The sequence below is a fragment of the Diadema antillarum genome, unplaced genomic scaffold (genome assembly GCF_040938485.1).
Source record: "Diadema antillarum isolate AM-2024a unplaced genomic scaffold, OU_Dant_1.0 scf00000073, whole genome shotgun sequence".
Taxonomy (NCBI): domain Eukaryota; kingdom Metazoa; phylum Echinodermata; class Echinoidea; order Diadematoida; family Diadematidae; genus Diadema; species Diadema antillarum.
Genome location: NW_027270962.1, coordinates 1,253,651 through 1,276,124, shown reverse-complemented (window position 1 = coordinate 1,276,124; position 22,474 = coordinate 1,253,651). Strand labels below are relative to the sequence as shown.

General features: G+C 39.6%; 1 pseudogene; it reads right to left on the bottom strand.

Annotated features, from left to right (window-relative positions):
- Positions 1-5,823: 5,823 nt before the first annotated feature.
- On the bottom strand, positions 5,824-7,563 carry LOC139717246 (integrase/recombinase xerD homolog; annotated as a pseudogene).
- Between the last annotated feature and the right edge of the window lie 14,911 nt (positions 7,564-22,474).

The following is a 22,474-nucleotide window of genomic DNA, read 5'->3' as shown; positions in this document are numbered from 1 at the left end:
TTTGACCCCTTCCAGGCCCAAGGGGGGCACATTGTGCCCCCCTATATAACTTCTTTATTGTATGGTGTATGACCGTCATATTTGGCACATGGGTAGAGCAACTCATACTCTACATGACCCGACATTTGAAATTTCCCAAGGTCATCCACTGAGGGCGCTATTTACCAAAATATAAAGAAATACATAGGAAATATGCTAAAATCATGTTTTTTCTTTGTATTTCTTTATCCCCAGTATATATGTTTCTATTTTATATCAATCATTTTCATATTTACCATAAAGGAAAAGCAAGTCAACCTTCACAATTTGTAATGGTTGAAATTGCTCAAGGTCAACATGTGGGGGCGCTATTCATTACAATAAAAAGAAATATATGAAACCTATGATATATTGCTTGGAATGGGTACATATATTGGTATCACATTTCATATTTCCAAAATATTGAAATTTTGAGTTTGCAGATTGATAATATGATAAACAAATGATATTACAGGCGAAGCTTGTGTGAAAATAACCCAAAATAAAAGGGTAGTGTTTGAAAAATGCTGTATTTTCGATTATTTCTATTATATCTATTGTTTGATGCCTATGTCGTGGAAAAATAAAGGAAATAATAAGAAGAGCATTTCAGGGTAATTCATAACCATTATTACTTCACATTTTGGTCCTTCAGCAAATTACAGCCAAGGAAACCCCCATTTCATCCATTATTATACTGTTAACTGAAATTGGAACAGAAAATCACGCAAAATCTGACGAACATGGTTGTCAGTTTACGGTTGCCATGGCAACCAGCAATATCGAACATGGCTAAATTATATATCAAAATGTTTGCAATAAGATTCTAGGAAAAGTCACCAAATTTGGTTGAAATCGAGTAAAGGGTGTGGGAGTGGCAAACAAAAATATGGTAGGGGGGCACAATGTGCCCCCCCCCCCCTTGGGCTTTATAGGGTTAACTAAAAATCCATAAATGGCGACTTTTTTGTTGGTTTTGTGGCGCAGGCTCACATAATTATAATTATCAGGGGCGCAGGCTCACAAGTATCAGGGGCGGATCCAGGAATTCTGGAAAGGGGGCGCAACTATTATTTGTGGTGCCACTTCCGGGTTTCATTTCTTTTTTTCTTCCTTTTATTTCTTTAATAAAGGGGGGGGGGCGTGCGCCGGTTGCGTCCCCCTACGGATCCGCCACTGAGTGTAGTGTGCCAGCGCAGAGGGAAAAGCGTATTCAATTTGGCATATCGATGAGTCGAAGTTCGCGAATGAAAAATAGTGCGTGTAGCATTTCGAGGTATATAATAGACACCACACACTCGAGAATGGAGGGTGGGCGGGATGGATGCAATGGTGACCGACACAGAGGACGTCCTTAGTCCTTATCCTTCACACACACAAATCCCTTGGGTCCATTATTTGCAGCGACAAATTTCAAATTTTTGCCGGAGGCACCTCTCCTCACCGCCAAAATTTTCCCAGATGCGTTTGTGAGATAATCTGCAAGCAAGCCACACAGTGAAAAATGAAAGATTTATATAAAATTTAGTGACTTTGATTGTATTTATTTGATAAGTTTTAGAAGTCAATAATAAGATATGAATTTCATCACCTCAATTTAATCTGACTTTAATCTCCACAACTACAAAGACCAAATGGATATTATTCTCCAGAACAAAAAAGTGATAGTGCCATTAGAAAACTTCATAAGTGAATACAAATATGACGAAGTTCATAGTATGCAATGGCCGATGGTGGATGAACAAGAATGGGTAGGGAAGGGGAAGGGGGCAAAATTTTCACAGTTCAGCATCTTCTTGAAACAACAACAAAAATATGTATACGACAGATTTTCACCCAATGTGGCAGCAGGATGCCTAGTACACGTATAATGAAATCCCATTTGGTGCGAAGGGGTACTAAGTCGATGGGGGTGGAGGTGGTCGGGGGATGGGAGTGGGGCAATAGCCTCACCCTCAATATTCTCTAGGACCAAGCTTGATAGAGCTAATGCAGTGCTATTATTAGAAAGTTGGCTGATGAGGGGATGCCCAAGGAGGCGGAAAGGGAAAGGAGAGGAGGCATTTTCAGCAAATGTTTGAAAAAAAAAACCTATTACAGATTCTTGTCATGAGCGGGGCGTGAGAAGCAGATGCTCGAAACTTTTTGCATATTAAAGTCGATCATTTTCTTTCAGATTTCACTATGTTGTAGCTGAGACTTCGGGCTATCAAAATGTGCCGTTCATTTGTTATTTTTATTCTTTTTTTCATTGGATGTCGGGATTACGACGCACTATGGGATTCCATTACCCTGGGCATCCTGCTGCCACGAAAAACTTGGTAGAAATTGAAACTTAGCTTCGATAGAGAGAGAGATGGATACACGGTACTTTATGGGGAGATGTAGCTCATGGATAACTCGTCGTTCTCCGAATTCAAGGATCGGATGTTCCATTTTTATTAGTTTTACTGTTTATCCTTTTAGTAATGTGTTTTATACCAATGTCTTTTTTTAAATTCAAGTTAATATTATACCTTAGCTTGTTTCTTCATTTGTCTTACTTTTTTCCAATATATTAAATGCAATAGCTGAAGAAAAGCAGGCCCTTGCATCCCAGTATTTCGCAAATGTTTTAAACTAGTCCATGTCAAGAACATCATAACATTTCATAAAATAACAACTACTTCCTGAGACACCATCTTAGCCGGGTAAATTATAGTCAAATGTCATAAATGTCTAATCATTTATTTTGGTGAACACATATCCTATCACTTCTATATTTTACATGCATCTTGACCATGTTGCTATACTCATTTCATGAATAGCAACTTTTTGTTCGGACGCCCTCTTAACTGTAAAAAGTGGGGTTAAAGGTCAAGTATGTTTTATTCCCATCTTCGATAGTGTATGCAATACCATCCTCATAACTTGCTCACTATTGTAGTCTTTGTAACAAGAACTATTTTATAAGATTACTACTTTTTGCTCAACTGCAATCATGGCTGTGCAAATAAGGATCAAAGTTAAAGATTGAATTATCTTGGTTAGCATATACCCTCTTCGGGCCATATGTTGGTTATTTCATGTTTTATAACTGGATCTCCTATAACGTACTTTTTTTTATCGACGCCATATTGGCTGAGTAAAGTAGGATCAAGGGTCAAAGCATGTCCTGTGTCGTGATAAAGACGTGGAGTTTTGTTCTCATACTTTGCACACATGTTATTCATGTCAAGAAATCTATTTCATAAGATAACGACATTTTCCTCAGACGCCATCTTAGATGTGCAAATGAGTTTCAAAGAGACACAATTCGCATTTTGTCGCTCTATTAGTATACTATATTCTTTCCTTTTTAAGTTTGTAAGCATGATAACAGGTTCCTTTTTCTTCGATGAAAATCTGACAAATCACATGGTCATTCGCCTTCAATCGCGAACGGGTCAGTTGAATCGCGGTCGGGGCTCATGACATTTATTTGCGGATACATCGGATCACCTAATTTGTCAGTATCGACAAATTCTCAAATGTAGTACTCAATATCATTACCATCATTATAATAAAATATTATGAATATTATCATTGATATATTACGTGTAAAGCGTATTACATGCCTACTTATTGTATAAAACTAATGCTTACTCGGAAGTTGGTCCTCATAGAGTGAAGTCAAAAGACGGACTTTATCCCGGCCAGTTTCGGCTGAGAAGCACACCCACTCCCCGGTTAGAGTCCGATCTTTAAAGTGCCCAGAGAGCCGATTCTTCTTCCAGCAGCAGCGACAATCCAGCCACATTTCGTCAAAGCCACACGTGCGGTTGGCAAAGGCGAGCAGATCAAGAAGGTAGGTCTTGTTTCGCGGCACGGGGATAATTCCGTTGGGGAAAAGTCGTCGGCAGTACCAATGTGCGTGCCAGAATGTCTTTACTTCGCAGGAAGCATAAGGTAATGCTATGGAAGGGTTGACAGTGGTGGCATAGAAATTAAAGACGTAATTTACCATTTGCATATGAAACAAAACCCAGCATTAATGGTTTAAAATAGTTCTTAAATGTGAGATAGGGATACAAACAATCACTGCAAAAATTGGAATCGGTAAAATCAATGTTAAGTATTATTAAATATACACAAATATGTAAAAATACTTATAATAAAAATGTGTCAAACTTAACCGTTTACAGTTAATTGAGGAAAAAACAAAACATATCTCCTGAAATTTTAGGCTTTATCGTGAAAGTTTTGTATGATAGGATGTTTTGTAGTACAACAGACCTACTCATATGCATTAAATGTCGTATCTTGACAATTCTTTTAATCACTGTTTCCAAAGGTAAAGTGGATCTTCAAGGTGAAAAGTTTTGAACGGCATAATGCTCAATGCGAAACTGTTGGTTATTAAAAAAAAAATAAAAAAAAACTTGTTAAGAAACAAACAAATAAAGTTTTCTGCAATTTCCACCAAAATATTGTCAGAAAATACTGATTGGCGAAAAACATGGTTTTGTAGAACGTTACCTTAAACAGGACTAAATATAACGATTTATAACCTGCCAATTGTGGCAGTTGCCTTTCTTCTCTATTTTAGCCCACACCTGACAGTAGCATCTAATAATCGCTCCATCTACAGTGCGTACAAAAAAGTTATCCGACTTTGGAAGAATTCTATCATTTTCAGCTATGAAGAGCACAATGTTGGCTGTAAGGAAAGAACAAATGGTACCTAGTTATGTTGACAAATGTCACGTAAGACTTAGCGCATTTAACCCGTTCCTTATACGGAAACCTGGTATACCAGGTTCCCGTGGGAGCAACTGATATACGGGAACCTGGTATACCAGGTTCCCAAGATGAAGACAAGAGTGCCTGCTTTCGTGGCCTAAATTCATGCTTGTTAAAGTCCCCCAAAATGGGTTTCATAAGAAGGTTAGAGTTTATTCTATCAGCACTTGCTCTCTTTCTGTTTGAAGAATTTGTATATCACAGTATTTTTTACCTTTGTCCTGATTTAGTTTTCCCTTGCTCTGCTTCAAAACTCGTTTGAACATGTTCATTAGCGATCAAAGCTGATCACAGTAGATATTTGTGTTCGCTGACCCAAGTTATCGCATTTTGGTGCCTGATTTGTGTGCCCATCAGCCCACGCTCTATTCATACATCCCTACCCATCGATATTTGTATTGTTCAAGGACACATGTAGTTGACCGAAGCTGCTAACTTCCCTCATTTCTCCCGTGGGGAGGGGATGCGTGCACCGCTTGACTGCTTTCGTACAGGTGGATTACCAACCTGTCAGTTCTCTGTCGACGGGCGAAAAGAATCTCGTTTGGGGACATTGAAAGTATTTAGAGAATTGCGGAAGAAACGGGTGAAAGACAGCAATGACAAAAGGAACAATGAATGTCTCACTGAATGGATTATATCTGTCAATGGAAGTGGCCAAATGAACAGGACAGCCTTCCAGAGTGCAGGTTTGTATTCAGGTTTTGTGCTTAGCGTTTCTTCTAACATGTTATGGTCTGTAACCTTTAACATGGCCACCTGTCAAATAACTTGGTCACTCACAGAGATCGTCCACACAAATCATATTTATTCCCTAATTCGCTACTCAAACGTGAATAAATTATTTTCAATCCCGCCTCCATTCCCTAACGCATAACCTGCAAAAGAACATAATATATACATAATACCTGAATCCTAGGGGAGCACCAAGCTTCGACGGCAAGACAGAACGGACGCTTCGAGAGAAGAACTGATGACTTACGTACGCGCCTGGAAACCACCCTCACGAACTGCTTCTTGACATGCCGGAACCAATACCGCCTCCCGATGCTCTTATCCCGACAGATGTTTCGTCCTGGTCATATGGTCCTCTATCTTGAGCTTGCAGGCCGTCCCGACAATACCAGTGATGGACGTCGCAATTCCGTCTCTGAATAAGACGTCCGTTCTGCTGCGTGTCGAACTAGGTCAGTGAGCTCTACAGCTCTCTCCGCCTGCGAAAGCTTCGAACCCGGCACCTGTCAACATTCTTATGCTAATAGGTTAGCTCAGCTAACAATTGAAAATATATTTATTCCCTAATTCGCTACTCAAACGTGAATAAATTATTTTCAATCCCGCCTCCCTTCCCTAACGCATAACCTGCAAAAGAACATAATATATACATAATACCTGAATCCTAGGGGAGCACCAAGCTTCGACGGCAAGACAGGGCTATTCCTATGCCCTCCCCTCTCAGTCAATTAAAGAACGGGTAACAAGGAAACAAAACGCATACAATTTCATTTAGGAGATTTTAATCCAAGTTTCATTCCATAAACAATGTGTCAGTAATATCTCACATGCTTCATAATAGTGCAGAATAAACAAGGCAGTTTATTTGCTTACTAACGTTATCATATACCATCAACGTTATATCCATACGCAATGTTTTAGAGGCCCAAATTCAAAGATACCGAGAGACGATCATTCATACTATCTTTAATGTATCCATCCTTGGCAGTTTCTGAACGCCATCTACCATGCTTCTTAAACAGTCTATCTGGGACTCCAAATTTTGCGGCCGCTGTAGCACCGCCGCTACGAAGGCTGTGCATGCCGAACTTTTTCGGTTCTAAACCCACTGCTGACAGGGCATCCCGTAACAGATCCAAACACCTAGTGTATGACAATATTGTCCATCCCTTAATTTGTAGGATTCTTTGGACTTACAATAATTGACGGGTCTGAAAAGAAATTTCTCATCAGCTGGATCATCTAACTCCGCAGCCAACAAATACTTCCGCAAAGCCGAAACCGGACAGGTTGGTGTATTAGTAGCACCTATGAGGACCCATGCTCCTTGTCTATAAATATCAGTTTTACTTTTCATAATGAAAATGTTCACATGGGAGACATACATATCAAGATCGCACCTACGCATATTTATCAGTTCGTCATATCGTAGAAATCCAGCATATGCAATCAGTATCATGGCACATAAACGAATATCCACTAAACTAGTGGAAGAACTATATTTCTCTACAACTGCCTTCAAAATTTCTGGTGTAATAGGTTCCTTTTTTACAATTGGTTTATACAGCAACTTCTTCAATCCTTGAAGTACAATGTGTAGAAACTTCCGATCACACGGGTTAATGTGTACCTTGGGATTACAGTCATAATGCCATTTTATAGCGTAAAAGGCCGACTCCGTCCTGGAGTAAGGAGCACCACTTTGGTATAAATGAATGAGGTATCGACTAATGTCTTCTGGTTCAGCCAGAGCTGAATTTACCTTAAATTGCGTACACCATTCTTCCCAGGCTAACCAAGCTCTCTTGTATTTATAAACCGTGTTATCAGCTCTTGAAGCTGCCAAAATCTTGGTCAATGTTTTACCATATTCGTCCTGTGGCGAAAATCTGGGGGGAATATAAAAAGAGGAATAGCACAACTTACACCTATCCTGTGTGGTCATTACAAGACATGCTATACATTCGACACCTAAACAACATGGTGTATAGACCCCAAAGGCTAAAATTTTAGATGAATTTCATTCGCCGCTGCCAAGCGCAGCATAAAAATTCATCAAACCGCGGAAAGAACGCTACATAGTTTTCATTCAGCCCTGCGGCGGATTCCACAGCCATGCGGCTGATTCCATAGCCATGCGGCTGATTCCATAGCCATGCGGCTGATTCCATAGCCAGGCTGATTCCATAGCTGATGCCATAATATAGTCCTACGACTGATACGTTATGAAATTATGCAGAATTTTCATTTGCCGCTCGCCACCCCATTCAATCGTACACATAACACTGGACTTTGGAATTTCTTTGTCCCAAATATAGAATTCCTATTTCTGCCTTGAACGAAAACTCCTTCAGGATTATCAATCTTTACTACACGCGATATTAATAAACGAGATTCTCTATTCTCCGAAAACAAAAGGGGCCAAAATGGGGCAGAAGGCCAATATGGCACAACTAGAGTTCCCATAGCGGAACACACTCTAACGTGATTCAAAACTTGCCCAATACTATCGATAGGGGGCACCAGCCAATTATTCTCGCCCGCCCAATCGCACGAAAACGCGTCTACTGCATCCGTATTAGGACACCAATATTTAGAATTAAACTTTGGTAATTTGAAATTAGAATCATCTGCGAACCTGTCAACAGTATGGGGCCCCCACAACTCATCCAAAAATTTAAAGAATTCAACAGAAACTCCCCAGTCATCGAAATCAATAATCCGACTAAGTGCATCTGCACAACGGTTCTCCTCTCTGGGAACCCAGTGAACCTGTAAAGTGATCCTACTTTTTCTGCAAAAATTAAAAATGTCCAAGCTAAAATCGTGCAATTCTGCAATCATGCTACCCTTCTCCACGATAGAGACTACACCTCTATTAGTTTCTTCTATTGTCTGTAATTATTTTCGCAACCTTACTTCGCAAGTAGGGTGCAAATGCTTTCAACGCCAAACTTAGCGCCATAAGTTCTCTCCAAGTGGAGCTTTTCGACATTTCTACTTAAGTTCAGTTTCTTGCCATTTTCATGCCAGCACACTCACCAATCCAGGCTCCACAGCCTGACTGACTGGCATCAGAGTATACAATGGTCTGTGGAATAGAATACTCAAACAACATGCGTTCATTAAGGATGCCAAGATTTTCCTTCCAGAAAAATAACTCGGCAATCAAGTTATTGTCACTGTCTATATTGTACTCTTTATCCCAATGATCTCTGCGAATGATTTCGTAATGCATAAATCTGGTTTTTAACTGAGTTAAAGCACCCACTACTGGGTAAAGAGAATTGATCTTTCCAGCGATAGCCGCTATTTTTCTTGCTGAAACATTTGGCAAACGTGTCTGAAAAGTGTCCAAACATGACTCCAAGTCCTTCATCCTCCTCTTGGTAATCTTTAGACAACCAATACTGCTATCCCATGTTAACCCAAGCCAATCCAAACATTGGACTGGGATCCACTGCGATTTCTCGACATTAGGTACCAAACCTGCTTTTAATATGTCATCTTTCACTGCCTTGGCCACGGCTTCGCATGTATCAAACGAAGCAGCACGACCCCAACCATCATCTAAATACAAAACAATGAATATCCCTTTACTTCGCCAATGGTTAACAATCGGTTTGAGGCATTTTGTAAAGACGTACGGAGCTGTGGACAAGCCAAACGGCAATACTTGAAAAGTATAATATCTAGGACCATTACCAAAATCCCAACTAAATCCTAACAAGCGAGTATGGTCCTGAAAAATATCAAAATGATGATAACCTGACTTAAGGTCAAATGAAAACATAAAATCTCCCTTTTTAAGATAAGTAAGTGCTATATTCCAATCCTCAAATTTAACTTTGTCCTTCCACAAATATTTATTAACTAAACGTAAATCAAGAATCAGTCTCTTTTTACCAGAGCTTTGAATTGACACTGAAAGGGGGTTAACAACATGAGGTGCAACAAAAGACTCAACAATTAGTTTTTTCTTTAATAGATCAAGAACAGCTTCATTGACAAATTCAGGGTGAGACAAGGCAGATTTATTGTTTCTTGATTCTAGTCGGGGAGGAGTCTGCACTAACGGTAACATATAACCGTGTTCAATGGTATCTAACACAAATTGAGATGCACCAATGTCTTTCCAAAATTGTATTGACGCCTTTAGTCTTCCTTTCACTATCGGTTCTGAGCTACCTTGCTTATATTCAAAGTAATTGTTTAAGTAAAATTCTTCTTCGTACCGTTCACTTTCAGCGAAAGCGATACTGCTAGCTCCGCTAGGGCAGTTAAAGTCTGTCTCCGAAATATCTCGAGAAGTACCGGAAGCTGTTTCCAACTCATCTTTCAGGGAAGACTGGATTAACTTGGCGCCATCGCCATGCAGCGTGTCATACCGAACGCCTGTACGTGGTAAAATCACAAGAGAACTCAGGTCAGAAGTACTAGCTCACGAATTGGTTATGCCCGCTTCCAACAAGAAGTAGACTACATTATCCATTCATCATTGATGACAACATTCTTAATTATTCCTCTGACCTCTCTCATACACTATCATCTCATTGTTCTTCATCGCAATCATGTTGAGAACACAGTTATCCCGTTGCTTACGGTCTAGTTGAATACGCGAGTCTCGCTCGATACCGCCGCATTAACAGGGCGGACTTGGCTGTTTGATTTTCCACCCCATTTTCACTTCTGATATCTAAGGTGTTACCCCAAGGAAGTCTATGTCAGTTCCCTTGATTCATCAATTGAATGTTATTTTCAGTCAGATTAACATTCCACTATATGTGAATTTCTAGGTTTTAAAGTGTGCATTCAAGGGCTCCTTTTTCCCCGAGATAACTCATGCTTAGTATCTGGGTGGGGAACGGCTATCACGAGATAACTCGTGCATCGTAGTCAACGGATTAAACGATCAACTAATTTACCTTGCTCATTTTGTTCCATAGAAGCAGGACCATTAGCGTTGCTGCGCGATGTTATCCCTGATCGGGGGACCTTGGTTACCGGCCCCTGGACACCCCCTTCTCCAGTGCCCTTGCTTTCCGCAAGCGAAGCAGAAATCTGTCGACTTTGGCCCACTGCTGGCCCCTCGCCAACCAAGGGTGGGGGAGTTACCGGTACCCCCATAAGCGTATCTACTTTTTCCGCTAAAGCCGCGAAAAAAGTGACCAGAAGAAGGGCTTGCAGTCCTATATCCATCACTCTTCGGAGGTTTGCCCTTGGCGGCTGGGATGTTCCGAGACGATTTGCGTTTTCTCGCCGCCCTTGCCTGTGCCTGCCTGATACGTTTTTCATCCTCAGAATCGCTTGCAAGGTCATCGCTCAGATATTCGTCAACTGCTGACCACCCTATAAAATGAGGTAGTGCTATTTTGCATAACAATTAAATAATTTGTAGAGAATCACATATTCAAGAATTCACCGAAGCTGGCAGACTGAAACTTATTTACATAATAGCAGCAGCCTGCTCAATGTAATGCATATTTCTGTCACGAAACAATTTGCAGGTTGTATATATATATATAATTATATCATGGAATTTCCATAACGAGTGTTCAGCCCTTATCGCCATGGCCTTACGGCGTACCCAGCAGGGGGGGGGGGGGGGGCCACAATTTTTTCCATACTGTATTTCCGTACATAATCATACAATTTTTCAATTTTTCACAGTGTGCAACAATCACTCAATTTCACTTCTAAAATTACATACATTCTAGCCCAGGCGCTCCGCGCCCTCGCTTTCCTCATTATCACACCAACGATTAGAACCTCTCACAAAGAATGTTTATAATTCTTTTGAAACACTAACCTGCATCAGATTTATCAGCAAGCCTGATTAACTTCTTTCTTTTCCTGATGTCGGCTATGCCCTCTTTCACCTTGGAAAGGGCGGCAACGTGCTTGCCTTCCTCCAGTAAGGCCACGCCCTTCTCTAGCTTTCCCTGCAAACTAGAGTTGAATTCGAATTGAACTCTGTTGCCCTTGAAACGAAATGACAATTCCGACGCCCTTTTTAGTTGTTGAAGTTCCGTGGAAGCGGCAGAGAGCTTTTTCTCGCTTTCCTCTTTCACTTGGGCGATAGAAGAGTCAAATTACTCCTTAAAGGAACCGAAAGCCTCTTTAATGGCGTCGCTCACAAATGACGGGGTCAGTGTTGCGGGTTGAGAAACTGTGGGGACTTCAGAACCCAGGGTGTGGTCTTGCTCTCTGCTGAATTCCTGATCCGACATTTTGATTTCGGAGAGCAGAGTCACATTGCCGCTAGTGCACGATAATAATGGAAGCGAGAAGGAATAAGACGTCCGTTCTGCTGCGTGTCGACTAGGTCAGTGAGCTCTACAGCTCTCTCCGCCTGCGAAAGCTTCGAACCCGGCACCTGTCAACATTCTTATGCTAATAGGTTAGCTCAGCTAACAATTGAAAATATATTTCTCCGCTCATATTCAACACATAGCTCGCAGCGACAAAGCATGTCTTGAATACGAAAGAGAGAGAATGAATAATGGTTTAGCCTTTGTGGAAGTGACCAAATTATCGACAACATGGTCATGTTTAAGGTTATGGACCATAGAGGGTTTGAAGAAACCCTAACACAAACCTGCAGTGGTGCTTATTTGACCGCTTATATTGACAGAACCCATCCCTTTAGTGAAACATTCATTATTTCTTCATGTGACGTCAGCCGTAAACAAAAAGGCTTAATGGAATATCACATCAGACAGTGCAGATATTTCTCAGAGTAGGTGAGACCAAGCAAGGGGTAACATATTATGTTTACAGTGTAATCTTATTGGTCACTTTCCATTAAAAACATAGACTGCAGTTTATTCGTATATCAGATAATTTGGTGTATTTCATATTTGTACTTTGTTAGCTGCTGCAGTACTGCTGGTTCATAGTAAACTGTTACAGTTCGAACGATGCGAGCAAAATGAATAACATGAACAATGCAAAACACAAAATACGGGAAATGTTCACTTTTGAGTTACCAATCAGATTAACGAATTCACATCACTAAAAAAATACTATTCTTATATTCTTATGTACTCATTTGACTGCTTGAATTTACGCCTCGTGAATCGCAGCAACACTGGTATCCGTCCAGAGTTTCATTACACGTCTGTCCGAAAGGGCAAGGGTTGGACATGCAAGCTGTTGGAGAGAAATGATTGAATGTTAATATGACTGCACACACACACACACACACACACACATGCAAAACAAGCAAGGACCGCGTATCTTTTTTTTCAGTGTAGGTGGGGGGGGGGGGTGGCTATACGGACGGGGAGGTGGATCTAGTTGGAGTTCAAGTAAAAAGGTCAATCGTATTTCTGCAGAGACTGCGATGAAACATGCTTAACGAACATTGCATGGGTACTTCAATGAGATCCGATTGGTTATGTCTAAAATCGTTCCATTTCTTATCACTTCCTTCTAGTAAAAGACACGGGAATGATACTGCCGGCCTGATACTATACGTTAAATATGATAATTCGTTGTGACTGGTTAGATTGCACCACGTGGTCGTGCAAAAATTTCAGTCCAGTGCACGGTCGTGCAGTTTAATGTTCGAAGCACTGACGTCGCACCGATACGTTTGTCTATACGTTTGAGCTTCGCAGATTAGAATGTGTGACCAAGCCTTGTAGCGTAGGCCTATGTGCACATAGAGCACAGGACGCATAAAGTACGCAGTTTGTAAGTTACTCCGCTCGGCAATACGCATGCGCGGCTGTACGTAAACAAAATTGTCCTTATAATCTGGTTACACGAAATCAATAGTAGATTCCAGATCTGGTAGAGCCTAGCCCTACAGAAAAAAAGCATGTAGATCAAGGGGTCTATTTTTTGATGAGCGCATGCTCTATTGATGCACCAAAAACACACACACAAAAAAAAAAAACAACAAATTTCAATCCCCCATCCAAAATAAATAAATATATAAATAGAACTATTCATTTTTTTGGCCGCGCTCATCGGTGAAAAATTCTTTTGGAGTCACCCCTGCCATAGTTTTAACTAGAAACGATCAATCAGACAAATCATATTTGTATGCTATCGTGCACTATATAAAAATGCATGCACCTCATGTGTTATCAATCTGACTATCAATCACATTTTTTCTTTATTAAAAGCAATATGTAATGTAATAATTGTGTAATGATAACACGTTAAAGGGCAGAAGATTATACGATTATTTTCATAAGCAAAAAACGATTTGTAAAAGATGATAATGAAGACAAAGGAGAACAACAGCAGATACAAATATAGGCCCCTCATTTACCTGGATAGGCGCAGAAGTAGTTTGTCTTTTCTCTGACTTGTGGCGGAATCGATACGTCATTGAGGGGATGGTCACGTGGGACGTATTTAGGAGTTAGTTTGACGAATTCACCAGGCGTTCCAGATTTGATGTACCCACATATGCCTTCCAATTCTTGATTGTTCGCTAGGCAAATGTGATCTTTTGCATAGTGTGTTTCTACCGAATCGGTGAAAAATAGCAAAAAAAAAAGATAAAAAAAAGATAAAAGCAAAAATGATTAGAACGTGTTGCGAGACACAATGGTTTGGCTCTCAATATTTTTTTTTTTTGTAGGAAACGCCTTTGGAACGGAGTTTTAGAGGGAACATTGAAATGTATAGAGGTATAACCTACAAAGGCTGTATACATTATAGCAAGCTCAAATCAGGGCAGCGAAAGTATAACCATTATAGACCAGCTACATCTTCCAGGTGGGCGACTTTCAACCGACAGCTGTTTAAAGGGAAGAAAATAGCAATATACATGAGGGCTGAAAAATGCATGGTATCAGTAGAATGAATGAGAAAATTTGGAGGAATGTCAGACCATCTGTTCAAAATTTGAGAATTTTGAAAGTTTTGGTGAATCCATCGCTGGATGAGAAACAAAGAACATTTTAGATTTCAACTATGGAGAACAATATTCGAAGGAAAAGATATTTTACTTTTACCCGTTTTTCGTACGCCATGGGATGGTTAAGTAAAGGGATGGTACAGTATTGGTAGAGATGAGAATTGGGTTTTTAACTTTATGCTAGATATCACAAAACTGTTTGTAAAATATTACAGAGCGTGCCTTTCTAAAAAGGAATTTAACGTTTATTTGATGATATTCGGTTTTGAACTGGCTGAGACATCAAAAAAACAAAGTAAAACAAAGCGATCGTAATAAAAGGCGGGTCCCACATTTTATCGGAATTGCTCTGTTTTGAGTATCTCGGCCATTTCAAAACCAATTTTCATCAAAAAGAAAAAAAAACCGTAGAATTCCTTTTGGAATTACATGCTTTTTCATATTTCATAAGAGGTTTCTCGTAATCTCACCCCAAAATGTTAGAAACCGGATGTTAGGTCTAAACCAAAACTATACGATTTCTTTAAAGTGTTATCGTCATCTTACCAGCGATTGCTGCATGGAAACTTAAAGAAGTTTCAGCTAGCATCAGGATCAAGCAAAAAGTACGATGTAGTCATTATTGAATTTACAGCGAGTCATTCTCGCTTCTTCTTGATGAGCAAAAAAAAAAAAAAGAAAAAGATGCACACACACACACACACACACACAGAAACTGTTTTTTTCTTGACTTTTTCAAGACAAAAGTATCAGATGACAATGGTTATAGGGTGACATGGCATTTGCTCCCACGACAATATTATTGTTCCCGTGTTATTTGATCTGAGGACTTACAGGGTAACGGTTAGGGTCGTAAAATGTTTCTAGTTTTTAGTTTGACGTGCGGATAAGGATTAGGATTAGATTTAAACTTGAACGTATGTTGTTTGACTGGTTGGTGGTCTCAATGGGAATGAAGCTCGTGTTTGTCTCTAACAATTGCTATAGTCGATGAAAGAAATGAGGTAGCGTTGTGCATGCGTGTGCAGTAAGTGAATTGAGCGTTCGTGTTGGGGCCATATCATACAAATATATGATTATTCTTTAATATTTCAATACAATAACGCTTACAAAATCAGTGTGTTTAAAGAAGATATTATAATAGAGACAGTTCATAAAAATCATCGGAATTATAGTCAATATTAGTAACAAAATGTTAAACATTCCTTCATCTCTTTCAATATTAACACCTTGATATTATCGTATGGAAAAAACTGAAAAACTGAAAAACAAAAATATGTTTTTACCTTGGCGGTCAATCAACAAAAGAAGTACGGTCCAATAGCCCCGGAAAACCTGTATTCATGATGAATGATAAAGGCGTAGAAAAAACACACGCATACAAGTCTTTTCGATTTCAGATAACATCATAGTAAAGCCCATACACATATAAACAAAAACAAAATTGTATCCTAAATGGCGTACTGATAATTACTATGCTTCCTGATTAGGGAGTCCATGTAACCTCTAAACAAGGCAACGGGGCTGCGAAATGAGACTTAGTCGTAACACGTGCATTGTGAAAAAAACTGATAAATGCGAGATATTGTATTGGTAAATGGTGGTCACGAAACACTATAAACACACAATGCTATTTAAATTAATCTAAATGCTCTTATCCCCGCCCGGTTCATGCGCTTCAACTCGTTTAGATCATGTACATTGCACATTATACGCACAATTCATGCCAGCTGGGTTTCAATCAGCCAATGCAGACCTAAGTCGTCTTTTAGCGATTTCTCCTGTATCGACCCAAGTGATTAATAGACGAGCGCTTTTTTTTATACTAGTGGTCCATTTACTTATTGGAATTATGAAGGTAGTGTATAAGTAATTGTTTTCATCATCCATTGTACAGAAGAAAGGCCAAATTTGCAATACGTATCATACGCACTAAGTTTGGTTCTACAGGTATACGAAGAACACGTCTACATAGAATAAGATTAGAAAACCTGAAAATATCAGGCGCTTATCCAGGAATTCCGTAAAGAGAGGGCGCAACATTAAAGGGGGCGGGGGCGCACGCACCCTCCCCATTTTTCTTTGTATCTATTTTGTTTTAATCAAATTAAAGGGGGGGGGGGGTGCGCCCGGTGAGGTCCTCCCTGGATCCGCCACTGAATATTGCAACTGGTCAACCCAACAAAAACAAACACGTCATTTACACTCATAAGCTTTATACACCCATTGTATTGTTTTGTACCAATAATTCTTTCCAATGGAAGGGGTCTGATGGCACATGGTATCTTTATTGGTCAATGCAGAAAGGGTAGATTATTGATTAATGAATCTATCCATTTATGTTTAGTGCCCCCCTTCCCCACGATTAAAGCATTTGTACCAATTCCAACCTCTACGTCTACCTTAATGCTGTATGCTTTGGTTGATTTTCCTTTGTGTGTTTTATTTTTGATGTTGTGCTGGGTTTATGCTGTAACAGAGGGCAGTGTGGCTATCCCTTTTCCGACCAGATATTTTGTCAATTTGCGTATTTTTAATGTGCACATGTAAGTTTCTCCTTACCAAGTTTGTTCCATGGGGTTCATGGGGTAGATTACACCGGTCAGGAGCGTTCCCCCTTTTGTGTGTGTGTGTGTGGGGGGGGGGGGGGGGGGGAGGGGGAGGGGAGCTGGGGGACGAATCCACCCTCAGGGTTCAGAATGACGGGCATTTTATTTCTAAATGAATAGAGTGGCTCCTGTAACTGTGATGGGTCCAACGTTTTAGGCTTGGTGGGATTTCGATTGATAATTCACCAGCAGCCAGCTCCCAGACTATTTACACCAGTTCCGAAACATTTTACTTCATTGTTTTCCTAAAAATCCGACCAAGAAGAAGAAGAAAAAAAAAAGGGAAAAAAAGATGCCTATAAGCAACATAGGTACAAATAACAACTATAGATTATGAAGGGGATTATGCAATCCTCCCATCAAGTAATGATGTAGCAAAATATCACACCTACCTTAAACCCCATTATCGTGTTTCGACTTGAAGATTTCCAGTCACCAGGGCCTATACGGAAATGTGCCAACCTGAGCGTTTTGAGGGCTACCTTCGTCTGTAAAAGTCCAAGGAAGTTTTTTTTTCTTTTTTTTTCCGAAGCCAACGTTTGTCGGCAGTTTTTTTTTTCTTTCTTCAATAGGCCGCAGCCAAATAGATAAGACGCTGTATTCAATGAGGCCAATACTGTAGGTGAATGTAGGGGAGCGATCTGTCTTTCCCCACTGAGGTGCTCCTATATTCGCAAATAGCAGCGACAGTCAGGTGCTGAGCACTCGACGTCGTATTTATGGTCAGTTTAGCTGTTTCATGATTATTGTTGCCATTCCAACGCCATGAATCCCCCCCCCCCATTTGCAGCAGATCGAGCGCTACTGTAATTTTAATTTCAGATCTGTGCACTTTTCCAAATGGGAGGCGAAAAAAAAAATAGTCTTGTTTATTTTAGCAAATTTACATGCATATTTAATGTTCCCATACTTTGCAAAATTAGCTTTTTTTTTTTTTTTTTTTTTTTTTTTTAAGGACGGGAAACAAGCCGTAAGCAAAACCTCTCACAATCGCACTCCTCGCAACTTAAGGCCTTCAAATTTTACCCCTGCTTGAAAGACCAGGAATGAACAACAACAACAACAGCAAAATATTCCGTAGCTCCGGTAAATACCGAATGAAAAAAAAAACAAAAACAACAGCAACAACAACAAACAAACAAAACAAAACAAAACAATAAAACCCTTCAAAGGAATTTAACACTTACATCAAAACAATGCCCTTTTTAAACCAAACTTCCTCCCCCTTTTTGCTCCACTGTACTTACGTATACGCTGAACCTCTAAGACATGTCCATCAGCGCTAGTTTTAATTAATCTGATTAAAGTGCGCCGCGTCGTTTCTATATATAAAATTGGGGTGCGTGAGATAGTCATCGGCTTTACTCGGATGACCACACTCATTCTGTTTAATTTTTCTGTTTTCCTTTTGAGTGGCAGTTGTGACCAATTTCCCAACACTATCAATAGGGCAGAACGCACATTGGATTGGAAAAAAAAGGCATCAAATAGGTTTTCCGGCCTATTCCATTATTTCGTCATCCAATTTTCATATCAGAAGCTTTCGATTTCGTCAAATTTGCTCAAGCATCGAAACACTGTAATTCAGCGTCGTTTCTTTCTCTGTTCATACATTGACAAATTTGGCAACCAATTGCGCATTTGCACACTTTGATACATCTAATGCGCATGCATTTTTCGGGAATGATTAGGCGTGTTCATCTTCGTCTTGTTGCCATCTCATTTCGAGCTTTCTTCATAGGCAAGGACGTTCATAGAAGAAGCATTCATATGAAACCTCTAAGAAATCTTTTAAAAGTGCATTACGTCGCACGGTGTCCCGAGATTGAATTCAATGTTACTAACGTTTACACGTGGATCACACATGACGATGAAGATAAGTATTGTAAATGAAGGTTAAAATACTGTGTAATGTTCAAAATTGATATAAACAGTGATAAAGATTTCAAATTGACATTTTAAACACTGTGACAATGTGATAGATTTCCTGAAAATAAAGTTGTAAATTAAAGAAAGAGGAATCCATGTGATGTAATGACGAAAGGAGAACATTATATCGAAGCTTGCATCATATTCCACAAAACAGCAAAAAAAAAAAAAAGAAAAGAAAAAGAAATTAGGATGGTCAGACAAACGCGGTGATCATAATGACAAAAATTGAAGATAAAAATAAAAAAAAATCACCTTCTATGATAAAGGTTGACTAAGTCACTCTTGCTAACATGCAATATTGAATTTGAAGACAAAAATTTTAGATTGAAAAAAAAGAAAATTGAAAGGGCTTTTATGTGTTCTTCAAGCTCATTGCAGTAATTTTAATGCACAAACTCAGAAACCCATGTCAAAACACTACTCATGAGCATTATCATTACTGCTGAGGACGTAATTATGATTTCTTCTTTTCGAAACAGAAGGACGTTAGCTTGATGATAATACACTTAAAGGGCGTGAAGGTAGAAACTTTGAAACTATCTATGGACGTGTGTGTTTGTGTGTTTGTGTGTGTGTGTGTGTGTGTGTGTGTGTGTGGGAGTGTCTGTGTTTCTATTTTTCCAGAACTTTTCACCAGACAAACTCTAATTACGATATATCAGTTTCTTTTTTGACAAAAACTGAGGTGGCGAATAAAGCCAGGTGGAAACACAAAAATACCATGGGCTAAATAATACGTAATGGCCTTGCGGATACGTGTTGTTGTTAAGTTTGTCTGGCGACAAATCTCATTAATTTGAGCTCAAGTAATGAGAAAACCAATCATCTGTGAACGCAACGCGTCCTTTACCCATATTAAAGGATCGAAGTAGCCTTTTGTCAAGGCAATCTCGCTGTAATGGGTGAACAAAGTGAGCCCACTCGGATGGGCTCTCTTCAACGCACAGAGAAAGGGCTTTGACAAAAGGCTAGGATCGAAGAAGCATGTGTACTGCTGCTCAAACAACAAACAAGTGACAAGAACTACGGTTAACCCCTCCCCCTCACCCCGAGCGTACCAATGATACAATGAGACCGTGCATCACAAAACGAACAGTCGCACCCCTTGATTTTACACGAGGACTCAAACAAGGTGAAATGGGTCAACCGAGTCTATTTTGAGTTTTTCATATTTTCTGTAAGAGCTATCCTTCTACGTTATTCTTAAGTTTGGGATCATAACAGGAACGGGAAAGTGTGTTTTGAGCAGTTTTTCTACAACCCTTTTTTTTTTTGGGGGGGGGGGTATAATGATCAGCTATGTCTTAGAGGCCCCCTTTCAGTTCTTGAAATCCTTTGCATACTCTTTACTTTCAAGTTTAATAACCTTTAAAAGTATAACGGGTGTATTTTGTAAGTTGGCTTTAGTTATGGACATAGTGTGATAATAAAGCACGCTTAATTTCAGCTTAATCTGATGATCCCTTCATTGTTGTTGCTCCGGTGGTTTGTATCCTGTGTTTTGTTCCTCTCATCGCAAAGCTAGCACGGGTTGGTAAAGATTAAGCGCTTGAATAGACCCTGTACTTCAGAGCCTCTTTTCTCAGTTCCACTTTTCCAGAATTTAGATAGGTTAGCGGAGTCCATTTAAATTGAGGTATACATCATTTTAAAGCTTAGAGTCTGCTCTTTCGGAATCTACCCTTTACTAAATGTCCATGTCTAGCGACTTTTTGTTGGTTTTGTGATGCAGGGTCACCAATGGTGATTATATAATATCATCCAAATAAAGCTGTTTTGAATATTACTAGGTGCTAACTCAATGTATCATAGCATGGTTACCCTGTATACAGACAGCGAGAGAGAGAGAGAGAGAGAGAGAGAGAGAGAGGAGAGGAGAGAGAGAGAGAGAGAGAGAGAGAAGGGGGAGGGAGAGGGAACCCCATAAAGAAATGATTACTTATAGAGTTTCAAGGTGTTTTCTCCCCGTTTAATCACCGCCGGAATTTATGAATCTTTTATTTATTTTTCCCTTTCCTTGTCTGCTAAAAGAGGATTTTATTACAGGCACATATTTTAGATGTAGGTCCTATTGAAATGCGAGAGGCTTTGCTCTGTCTCCTGTCCTTTCGAATAGATTAGTATTGCAAAGTATGGGGATATTAATGATACATGCAAATTAACAGCCTATGATTAAAGAAAAAAATACTCCCCCTTTTTTTTTTTGGGGGGGGGGGGTCCCTCTTAAACCCTGTCGAGGTCTGATATGAAAGTTGCAACGGTACTCGACTAGCTGCAAGACGGGGTCGTCCATGACAGAATTATAGCGAAGGACGACAATTATCATGGAAACTAACAGTCTATGATAAAAGAGAATACGTTTCCCCTCTTGGTTTCCCTCTAGAACCGTTTAGAGATCTGAAATAGAAATTGCAAGAGATACTCGATTTGTTGTAAGACTAGGTTGTTAGTGACATATGACGACAATCATGCAATGGTCAGAAAGACGTTAAGTCTAATATTTCGCTGAAAATCACTGCGAATTATACCTTGCTACTCAGTGGCGTATCTAGGGAAAACGGCGCCCGGGGCAAGCGCGAAAATTGCGATCCTAATTTCTGAAAAAGTGTTCAACTCAACCCCATCCCTGTAGGGACTTTAAACCAAGTGCACATGATATGCTTTTTCAAGCACTTAAAAGGGGTCTTATGAGAGCGATTTAAATGTAATGAATTTTGATAAATTTTGGCGAGCGAGCGCAGCGAGCGAGCCGAAAATTTTTGTATTTCAGCTTACAAAACATTGAATTCTTATCATTTTTTGCTTATCAAATCTTACAATTCTAATCAAGATATAGTGACGGCCTGATAGATAACGATTTATACGTACAAACTGAGGACTTTAAAAAATACTCTAAATTAGTACGCGCAAGTGAGCCGAATTTGTATATTTCCACGTCATCATCACGTTTTGTTCTTATCACTTTTTTATATATTAATTTTGGCGAGCGAGCGCAGCGAGCGAGCCGAAAATGTTTGTATTTCATCTTACAAAACATGGAACTCTTGTCATTTTTTGCTTATCAAATCTTACAATTCTAATCAAGATATAGTGACGACCTTATAGATAACGATTTATACCAACAAACTGAGGATTTGAAAAAATACTCTGTTTTATAGTACGAGCGAGTGAGCCGAAATTTGTATATTTCCGCGTCATGATTACGTTTTGTTCTTATCTTTTTTGAGCCCCCTGTATGTTCGAAACCATTGGCGTCCTCTTGATCCAATCGTTTCAGAACGAATGAAATTGCAGCCGCTGCTCGGAGTAACATTTTCCTGCTAAATATAAAATGATATGTGTGAACACAATAGACATTGTCATTGTGTCCGCGTCCTCGTCCCTTTTTTCTTTCTTTTTTTTTGGATAAATTTTGGCGAGCGAGCGCAGCGAGCGAGCCGAAAATGTTTGTATTTCATCTTACAAAACATGAAACTCTTGTCATTTTTTGCTTATTAAATCTTACAATTCTAATCAAGATATGGTGACGGCCGTATAGATA